We start from the raw sequence: 11,326 nt of genomic DNA, 5'->3' as shown, positions 1-11,326 counted from the left end.
TTGTCTGGAAATTGTAAAAAAAAAAAAAAAGCACTAGCTTTTAAGACTATCTTAATAATGTTTAAGCATTTATGTAATTTGGCGAAATGTGTTATTGGCATTATTATTATTATTATTATTATTTGTTATTATGTTATTTAAAAGCATTTTTAAAACAATATTTCAAAAACGCTACAAGCACCAAAACAGGAATATCTGAAATATTGTTGATATTTTGAACTTTTACATATTTGTCAGGAATATTAAGCAGGCCTAAAATTCTCTAGATAAATCTAAAGAATAAATTCTTTAGATTCTCTAAATCCTGATATTTTTAATCAAACATATATTTGACATCGAGTGATAGCTTTGAAAAATAAGTTACGTACAATAAGATGCAGGAACGTTAAGCATATTTTAGAGTCAATTTTGAACAGGGGTTTTCCTTCCTAACAATATGAATGCAAAGTTTGCATATTCCGGAACTTGATATACATTTATTTTACAACCGATTATTAATTACTTTTCATATTCCCGGGTATCCTCATATGTAACTGACCGCTATCGAACCAACATCAATAGAAACGCACATAGCCTAAAGTGAAATCCAGATATGCGTCTTATGTGGGCACGTTATTGCTGTGCTTTCTCTCGCTGTGATATAAAATAAATATTTTGACATGTGGTCTGTGGCAGTCATTCATTTCAAAACCAGGAGTACGAAATCGTATGTAAAAGCCTAATGAGCTATAACATCTTGGATATATATAAACAATGCGCTTTTATTTTAGGGTTTGCGCCATATGGGCTGTTATCTTTAAGATGGCACCATATAAAAAGAGATAGAGAGAATGATAAAATGGTGACTCTCTCTGAGAGTTTTCATGTCGAGCAGAAGCAGCAGATCCGTTAGTTTAGTAGTGGGAGGAAACGCCAGCGCGCAATGCCAGGATTTTCAAATTTAGGCGCTTTCGATCTAACAAACACTCCCGATTCTTTTTTTTAAACTCTCTCCCTCTCTTTCTGCTAAAGAAAACCACTTGTAGGATGTTTATTCGACTCGAATGCAGTTTTGATGATCATTAGGATGCCATGCCAGAGGTCTTCTTCCTGGTTGCGCGCCTGCTTTGAATCTATTTGAAACGCGCGACGCCTGATCACGCGTTATCTTCTAAATCGAATTATTGAAATTTTATGGTCAATATTCGGCTCTCAGGACGGGTTAAATCGACTGTCAGCAACAAAAAAGGTAAATAAATCGACGGCTAAATGTGCAGAAACTGCAAACGTGTTTGGGCATGTCTGTGGTCAGTTCAGCATTTATGTGTAGTAAACTAACAAACAAAACTTCAATATATATGAAAAGTAATGCACCTGGGTTTGTCAAAACATTATTTTATAATCCATATGTAGCATGCAAAAACAAAGAAGTATGTGATAGATTAAAAGCAAAAAAATATATATCCTTATGTCGAGAATAACTATAAACGTTTTCTACATATGCATGTATTTGCATACATCCTGCCTACACTTTTAGCCAAGACGTGATAAATTGCTTATATAGACTAGCATATCTATATAAACATCAATATTATCTCTATAAGCTGATAGTTAAATATTAAATAAGAGCAACTGCTTAAGTGGTCTTACCCACATGAAATACAAATAATATAGTAAATATTATAGTGTTTTTAAAACATAGTAAGGTAAATAATTAATGTGTTATGATAATTCTACAGTTGGTGTGGTAAATACAATGGTAATAACAATATATAAATATGGTATTATAGTAAGCTAAATTAATTTATATGTTGTAATTTTACAGTTGATGTGGTTAAATACAATGGTAATAACAATATATAAATATGGTATTATAGTAAGGTAAATTAATTTATATGGTGTAATTTTACAGTTGATGTGGTTAAATACAATGGTAATAACAATATATAAATATGGTATTATACTAAGGTAAATTAATTTATATGGTGTAATTCTACAGTTGCTGTGGTTAAATACAATGGAAATAACAATATATAAATATGGTATTATTGTAAAGTAAATTAATTTATATGTTGTGGTAATTCTATAGTTGCTGTGGTTAAATACAATAGTAATAACAATATATAAATATGGTATTATAGTAAAGTAAATTATATGCTGTGGTAATTCACCAGTTGTGATTATATACAATGGTAATAACAATAATTTTGTAATATAAACCTAAATACGCCATGTTTTATATAGCTATAATGTATATTATACTACAATACACCACAATTTACTGTAGTAAAATCTACAATACTTATTACAGTTTATAAGTTCACTATAGTTGTAATAAATACTATAATATATACAATTTATTATTTCAATAACACTATAATATGTACTATAGTATTTCTTTATGTGGGTAGTTTTTTTAAAACGGAAATAGTGATCGATGCTGAATAGTTGTTTTAAATGCTGAAACATTTTGTGATACAGGCCTTATACTTGCTAAATAATTTGCATAAGGGTTATTTCTGATTTGCTGATCATTGAAATATTGCTCTTTGAAGCCCATGATGGGGCACATAAGAATAACAAGATTTCACATTTTACTGAAGCTATGCTACTACAAGTTCAGTTCAATTTTACCCGAACAGAGACACAAGGGACCATCATGTGGCAGACCTTTCATCTGCATTTCACAAACTGTTTGCCCGGGGCCGGTGTCTGATTTTGTGCAGTGTCTGTTTAATTGCTCAACAGAATGAGATGTCCACATCTCTCAACTCATATCAACCTTTGTTTGTCATTCTATTGATTCAGAATGCATTTATTTCACATATATATATTTACTAATGTCATGTTTGACACTTCAATAGTCACTTTTTCTCCACAGTGTTTTTTTCTTTCTTTATTAAAATCAGTTTTTAAATTTGAGATGTTATTATAATATTAATATGAATAAAACAGCAGTCCTGCCTTGGTTTATGTTTGAATGTAAACACAGAAGACTGAATAAAACACCCATTGCTTTACAGCCAAAGTGTCATTGATTTTGTGGGCAATATAACAAGTTTGCTGCTTTGTAATTTATGAGCGTTACAAGAGCTCGTGTGAGCAGCTGCCAGGTGGAGTGCCACTTCAAAACGCTGTTTTCCCACAGAAGGGGTGATACAATATGTCCAAAAGCCCTGTGGTGGTGAGATGTTGGCCCGTTGACAAGGACACTTTTATCAGACATTTGGAAAGGACTGCTGTGCATTTTGCCTTCCATTTTCATGAGAAGTTCATCTTTGGTTGCAGTGACTGACAGCTAAATAAACTAAATTCAAGTGCAGTAGCTTCCTTCCACATTCTCACAGGCGTCAGGCAGACAAAGAGCTGAGTTTGCAGACTGATGGATGAATGGATGGAGAGATAGAAAGATGCATGGATGGATATAAGTATGGATGGGTAGATGGATGACATAAGAATGATGGAATGGATGGATTAATGGATGATAGATGGATCATGGGATGATATATCGGGAAGCAGGGTGATATATAGGGAAGCAGGATGGAGAGATAAATAGACGGGTGCATGAATGGATAATGGTTGGCATGAATGCTGGATGGAAGGATATATGGAGGATTGATGGATGGATAAATGGATATATGGTTGGACAGAGTGAAGGATGGATGATGAAAAGGTGATGGTCGGACGATGGATGTATCGATGGGGGGATAAATGATGGTTGATGGGTGTATAGATGATGGTTGGTTGGTGGATAGATGAAAGATGATGGGTGGACGGATGAACAGATGGATGGATGGATGGATGGACGGACGGATGGATGGATGGAACAATAGGTTTAATAGGATGTATGGGTAGATGGGTGAATGAATGATGTATGGGTGGATGGGTGAATGCCAGATGAATGAATACAAGGATGGACAGATGGCAGATGGATGGATAGATGTGGATGGAATGTTGGATGGATGTATGAATGATGATAAATGGATGGTGGGAGGGAAGCAGGATGGACAGATGAATAGATAGAACAATGCATGAATGGATGATTGGTGAACAGAAAGATGGATAGATGCATGGATGGATGAAACATGGAAAGATAAGTCAATGATGGATGGATGGATGAATGGACAGATGGATGGATGATGAATAGATAGATAAAAGAATGATAGATGGATGATAGATGGATAAATGATATATAGATGAATAATTGTGGACGGATGGCAGATAAATGGATAAAGATGGATGGATGGATACATGTATATATAAATGGAATGGTGGATGGATGGATGGATGGATGGATGGATGAATGACAGATGAATGGATGACGGATAGATATACATGGATGAAATGGTGGATGGATGGATGAATGGATGAATAGAAAGATGGATGGATGATGAATAGACAAATAAAAGAATGATGGATGGATGACAGATGGATAAATGATATATAGATGAATGTATACGGATGGATGGATGGATGGATGGATGAATGAATGGATGAATAGAAAGATGGATGGATGATGAATAAACAAATAAAAGAATGATGGATGGATGACAGATGGATAAATGATATATAGATGAATGTATATTGATGGATGGATGGATGGATGAATGAATGGATGAATAGAAAGATGGATGGATGATGAATAAACAAATAAAAGAATGATGGATGGATGACAGATAAATGATTTATAGATGAATGTATATGGATGGATGGATGAATGGATTGATAAAAAGATGGGTGATGGATGGATAGAATGATGAATGGGTGAATGATAGAAGGATGGATGGATAAACAGGTGGGTGTTAGATAGATGCATGGATGAATCGAAGGATGAATGGATAGGCAGAAGGGTGAATGGACGGAAGGATGAATGGATAGAAAAAAATAAATATATGGATGGACAGATGGGTGTATTCGGTTAGATAGACACTGAATGGATGAGTGGCTTGAAGGACAGATCCAATAAAAAAGCACTGATCATGTGAAGCAGCAGAGGTGATCAACAGTAGCAGCTCATGCATGCCGTTTCTAACTCTGCTGACGGATGACATGTAAGAAGGCCATGGCCAACTAACATGCAAAATATCTCCCAATGACCATCAGGAGACGTTACAAACGAAGCTTGCTGAATGAAAGTGCAGATAATGTTAGATAAGTTTAGTCTGACTAGCAGGCGAATGCAGGGTCATTATGCAAACTATATTGCCAGAAAGTAAGATATTAAACAAATGTGTATTTGCATACATAATATATATGTGTATGTAAATATAGCAAAGACAGAATTACCACAGTGACTCTCAGGTTAAGTCAGGTTTCCACATCTACATAAGAGTTATAAAATCAGTAATTAAGATGTGTTTTGAAAAGTCCCTTTGTATATGTTAGCAATTTCTTTATATATATTATTTTTATTGGCGACGTGGTGGAGCAGCGGGTGGCGCTGTCGCCTCACAGCAAGAAGGTCGCTGGTTCGAGCCTCAGCTGGGTCAGTTGACATTTCTGTGGGAAGTTTGCATGTTCCTCCGGTTTCCCCCACAAGTCCAAAGACATGTGCAATGGAAGCATATGAGTAGCATAATTCATTTCGAAATGTAATATGCAAAATGGCAATGCAATATGTTAAATAGCAATGTAATTCTGTATTTCAATTTGCATTTTCCAAAACATATGTGCAATGTTTGGTGCAGAATGAAAATGATAATTAAATGACATCATTTGCATTTCTGATTTCAAACACAGTTTTAATATGTAAATTTTAATGCTTTATAAGTTGCAAAATTTAATTGAAAATGCAATACACAAACTGAATTTGATGTGTATAAAGGTACAAGCAGAAACTGTAGCAAAATGATCATTTGTTATTTGTCCGAAATGCTTTCACACTCACGTCTAGGAAACGTATGAGTTTCTTTCAGGTGCTCCGGTTTCCCCCACAAGTCCAAAGACATGCGCTATAGGTGAATTGGGTAAGCTAAAATTGTCTGTAGTGTATAAGTGTGAATGAGTGTGTAAAGATGTTTCCCATTGATGGGTTGCAGCTGGAAGGGCATCCGCTGCATAAAATATATGCTGGAAAAGTTGGCGGTTCATTCCGCTGTGGCGGCCCCAGATTAATAAAAGGGACTAAGCTGAACAGAAAATGAATGAATGAATGACTGAATATTATTTTTATTTTAAGCTATTAAAGTGAGAGTTTACCCAAAAATAATGATTCTTTCATCATATAATCACCTTATACTTATTCCAAACTATTATGATCATTTTTATTCTGTGATATTTTGAAGAAAGCTAAAAAAATCTGTAACTATTGACTTGCATATTATTTGTTTTTCCTACCACGAAAGTCAATGGTTACAGGTTTTCTGCTTTCTTCAAAATATCTTCTTTTGTGTTCAACCAAAAAAAAAAGCACAACAATTTGGATCCACTTGAGGGTGAGTAAATAGAAATTATCATAACTTCTGGGGGGTTAAACAATCTCTTTAACACAAAGTGTAGAAGGTTTTTACCTCAAAATGTTCACCTGGTATTTAATATTCAGATTTAAAACTAATATTTAAATAAAACATATTTTGTTACAAGTTGGTCCAGGCACACAAAGTAGCGTGAGTTAGTATGTTTAAGAAACTAGCTTTTGTGTGGATTGTCACTCATCTGGATGGACATGTTCAGCAGCTTTTGTTGTTTTTGTTTTGTTTTCGTCGTGTTGTGTCAATACAGAAACTGGAAATAACCTACACTGAGATAAATTCGAGGGAGTAAAAAAATGTCACAACTAATCCTGAAATTCCCTATGGCATTTTAAGGTAACCTACTTAAAAAGCCTTGTATTTTTAGTAATTTGTGTATTATTATTGAAAAAATCTAATAACGAAATACACTATACAAGTACACAACAACATAGGCGACCGTTAATGCTAGAAACTGCTAAGAAAACAAAGGTCTGTGACTTGTGTAATTGACAGCAATATCACGACATCGACTCACCTTTTTTCCAGTAATTGTCATCCCAAAATTAAATAACCACAATTATATATATTTTTAGAAGACAGTTGTAGTTTTTGAATATGAATGTTTATGAAAATGGCAGGGCAAGGCCTACAACTTAAGTGACTCAGCAGTTCGCGTGTTCTGATAGAAGAGTAGTAACAGCACCCTCTAGTGGCTCACAGATGACACCGCAGTGTAAACACGGACTGACCGACCGGTTTTATGATAATCGGCTTAAAATAGTGAGTGACGTCATCTTGCGAACAGCCTATGCGAACAACAAGCGAATCAAACAAATAACTTTAATAATACCCTGAAGTATTTAACAAATACGTAATAACCCTTTGGTCAGCTGCGTTGTTAACTCATTAAAATGTGACCTGAGCTTAAAGGGATAGTTCACCCAAAAAAAAATCAGTAATTTACACAAACTTGACGTTTCTTTTTTGTTCTATTGAACACAAAAAAGATATTTTAAAGAATGTTGGGAACTTGGATTTTGTTTAGAGTGAGGGAAGGATGGCACGTGAGATTGACAGGCGGATTGGTGCAGCGGCAGCAGTAATGCGGTCAATGTACCAGTCTGTTGTGGTAAAGGAGCTGAGCCGAAAGGCAAAGCTCTCGATATTTACTGGTAAATCTACGTTCCTGCTCTCACCTATGGTCATGAGATTTGGGTCATGACCGAAAGGACAAGATCTCAGATACAAGCGGCCGAAAAGAGTTTCCTTCGCAGGAAGCACCCTCATAGATAGGGTGAGGAGCTCTGTCACCCAGGAGGAGCTCGGAGTAGAGCCGCTGCTCCTCCACATCAAGAGAAGTCAGTTGAGGGGGCTCGGGCATCTGTTTCAGATGCCTCCTGGACACCTACCTAGAGAGGTGTTCCAGGCATGTCCAACCAGGAGGAGGCCTCGGGGAAGAACCAGGACATGTTGGAGGGACTATGTCTCTCGGCTGGCCTGGGAACACCTTGGGATCCCCCCCGGAGGAGCTGGAGGAAGTGTCTGGGGAGAGGAAGTCTGGGGTTCTCTCCTAAGACTGCTGCCCCCACGACCCGGCCCCGACAAGCGGTTGAAAATGAATGAATGATTGAATAAATGGGAACTGGTAACCACTGACACTGATAGTAGGAAAAACATATACTATTTATAGTTGGCGGATATCAAATGATGACAGAATTTCCTTTTTGGATGAACAGTCCCTTTAAATTAAGTGACAAACACTTCTATTGTTCAGTTAAGCTATTAAAATAGTGACAAAAGTGTGTTTGTGTGCTATTAGATTATTCAGACCTGAAATATTGTTTCTAAAATAGTTATTAGTAAAATAATAGTTTAAATAATGTGTTTGCCACATTGTTCGTGTGTGCAATGTAAAGTGTGTGCAAGCAAATGATAAATGCAAGCATAGCATAAATTCTATTTATTATTTGCCTGTAATACATAGAAGATGCATAATTTTATATATACATACGTTTATGTATAATATACATAAACAGACAAACGGGAAACTCTCACAGCCTTACACACACGTGTCACACACAAACAGATCACAGAAAATGTCCATGTGCTTCCAGCACATCATGGAGAATCAGTTTCATGTACTGTAGTATGGCATTGCATTGATGATGCGTCTCTCGGGACCCAAAATGTCTGTGAACATGATTTATTATGTCCAAATGTCCACTCACCATCACAATCATCATCATCAGTCCATCCTCCAGCTGCTGGTGCAGAGCCCCGTCAGCCCAGAACGTCCAGCCTGAAGCTCCTGCTTGTCTGGTCTAAGGCAATGGAGCTCTACACTACTGGTCAGATTTTAAAATATTTGTTCACCAATGCTGTAATTAATTGACCTAAAATACAGCACACACTGTGAAAATGTGAAATATTTTTACTATTCAAAATAAGAGTTTTCTCAGTGATCAGTGAACTGGGTTTTTATATATATATATATATATATATATATATATATATATTAAATCTTGATTTTAGCATTAATCCAGTTTTCAGTGTTGTAAAATAGTTTTCAGTTGTATTAAATAAAAAAAACTGTTATTCTAAATAGTATTTGACATTTTTATGGTATTTTCGATTAAAAATAATGCAGCCTTGGTGAACAAAATCTGGTACTTTTTTAAAAATATGAATATTTTGCTGACTCCTAAGCTAGACCAGTAGTGTATGAAGACTGAAAAAGAGAAAATCAAAGACAAAAACCTAACAGAACTGTGCAAAAAAAACAGGTCAATGGATTTTCTATGAAGAATATATCCGCCACCTTCATCAACTATACACTTACAGTCACTCCACACAAGGCATGAACTCAAACACGAGGAAAAAAAGAAAATCTTCACTTCAATAGCAGCCACTAAACCACCAAAACTTTCTCTTCTGTTTTGATGAATTAAGGGGACACGTTTAAAAGCATAGTTCACTCTAAAAAGAAAATTCATTCATCGTTTACTTACCTTGCGCTTCTTTCTTCTGTTGAACACAAAAGAAGATATTTTAAAGAATGCTGGAAACTGGCAGCTATTTCAATTCCTACTATGGAAGTCAACGGCTACATTGTTCAAAATATCTTTTTTTGTGCTCAACAGAGCTTATAAAGGTCTGGAGCCACTTTTTACTTTTTATTTTTGGGTGAACTATCCCTTTAATGTTACTGGTCTAACTTCTACCAATTACATTTGTCTTTATATCAAATTTAAGAGATCAGGAAAAATAGAGATTTCTATGCTCTCTTGTGCTTTTTAATATATCTCGTAGACGGATTGAGAAGAGTGGGTGTAATTTGATTTCGAACAAACATCATGAGGACGATCGTCCACTGTATGGTGTCCAGTATTCAGTAGAAATTAATGCCAAGAGTTTGAGGTCTATGAGAAAAATGCATTTTCCCCTCCTCAAAAGCAGTGAGAGGAAAACATTCATGTGTTAACCTAATCCATGAAGGATGTTTTTGTCTGCTTAGCTTACAAGTCCCTTATGAGGCCATAAAGACTTCAAAAGTACTGGGAAATTCAAATAAAATAAAATAAAATATTTATAATCTACAATAGCATTGCACTATGTACAATAAAGTTAACAAAACACACGGGTGCATGAGCGAGGAAGGTGAAATTCTCATTACACACTCGCACACTCATACGTGTGGTTTCACGAGTCATTACAGGCGATATTGCATTTATAAATCACTCCAGGCTGACCATCAAACTTTCAGTGTGTTTTGGTCTGTGAAATACATTTCTCGGTTGCGTTACTACACTAACAGTAATGATGATTATCATTCTTAACTAGACTATTTCCCATAATTACGTAAAGGAGAAAACAAAACATGATTCACAAAAAACAACAAAACAATACAGGCTGACCGATGTGTGAGTTTAGCCTCTATTTTGATTTTTAATGCAGAACAAACAGACTAATAATATTTCATGATTATTCTAATGTTAATAATAATAATAATAATAATAATAACAAATATAACATTGATGATTGTGTATTAAAGGGCACCTATTTTACCCCTTTTTAAGATTTAAGAGAAGACTTTTGTGTCTCCAGTATGTTTCAGCTCAAAACACCTCTCAGATTATTTATTATACCTTTCAAAACATTGCAATTCTCTGCTTTGAACACATTGTAGCTATTTTTGTTGCCTGTGCCTTTAATGCTAGTTCTTCCCGCCCACCGTTCCCACATGCCTGTCAGAGTGTGCCTCAATCTCCGCCAGATAAACAGCACAGTGACAGACATGAAGGCAGATCTCACGTAACGCTTGTGAGAAATACTAAAGGAAGAACTTTACCACTGATTATTTGATGTATTTGTTGTGGAGTTAATTTAAGTCTTTCTGCAACGATGAGTCCCACAGGGCAAATGTGACATGATACGGTTTAATATTCACTGCATTATGAATATCCGTTATGTTAATGTACAAAATAAACCGCCTTCTGATTGAAGCGTCTTCTTTTATAATTGTACTGACATTCAGCTGTGGTGATAGACTGCAAAATCTCTGTAATTCATTACAAACATGCACTGCTTTAAAAAGGTTTTAAACTTGTAAAACTCATTCTTGATCACATTTGATGATGACTGATGATCACAGAGAGCTGAACAGATCTTTTAATCCCAGTTGCTTTGCACACGTCCGGTCTTGTTGATAAGATTATAAGCGTTACTATGGAGACATGCTAATACACGGTTGTCAATCAATTCAGTGGGCAGGGAAACTGCACTCCTACGTCACGTTGCAGTGAGCCTCAAAATGGGAGGGATTTGGATCCTATTTTAACATCAGGAAATAAAAAAAAAAAGAGAGACTTGCTGTGTTTCTATCACCCCAGTATGAC

Source organism: Danio aesculapii, chromosome 8 (genome assembly GCF_903798145.1).
Source record: "Danio aesculapii chromosome 8, fDanAes4.1, whole genome shotgun sequence".
Classification (NCBI taxonomy): Eukaryota; Metazoa; Chordata; class Actinopteri; order Cypriniformes; family Danionidae; genus Danio; species Danio aesculapii.
Note: the sequence above shows the minus strand (reverse complement) of the source record.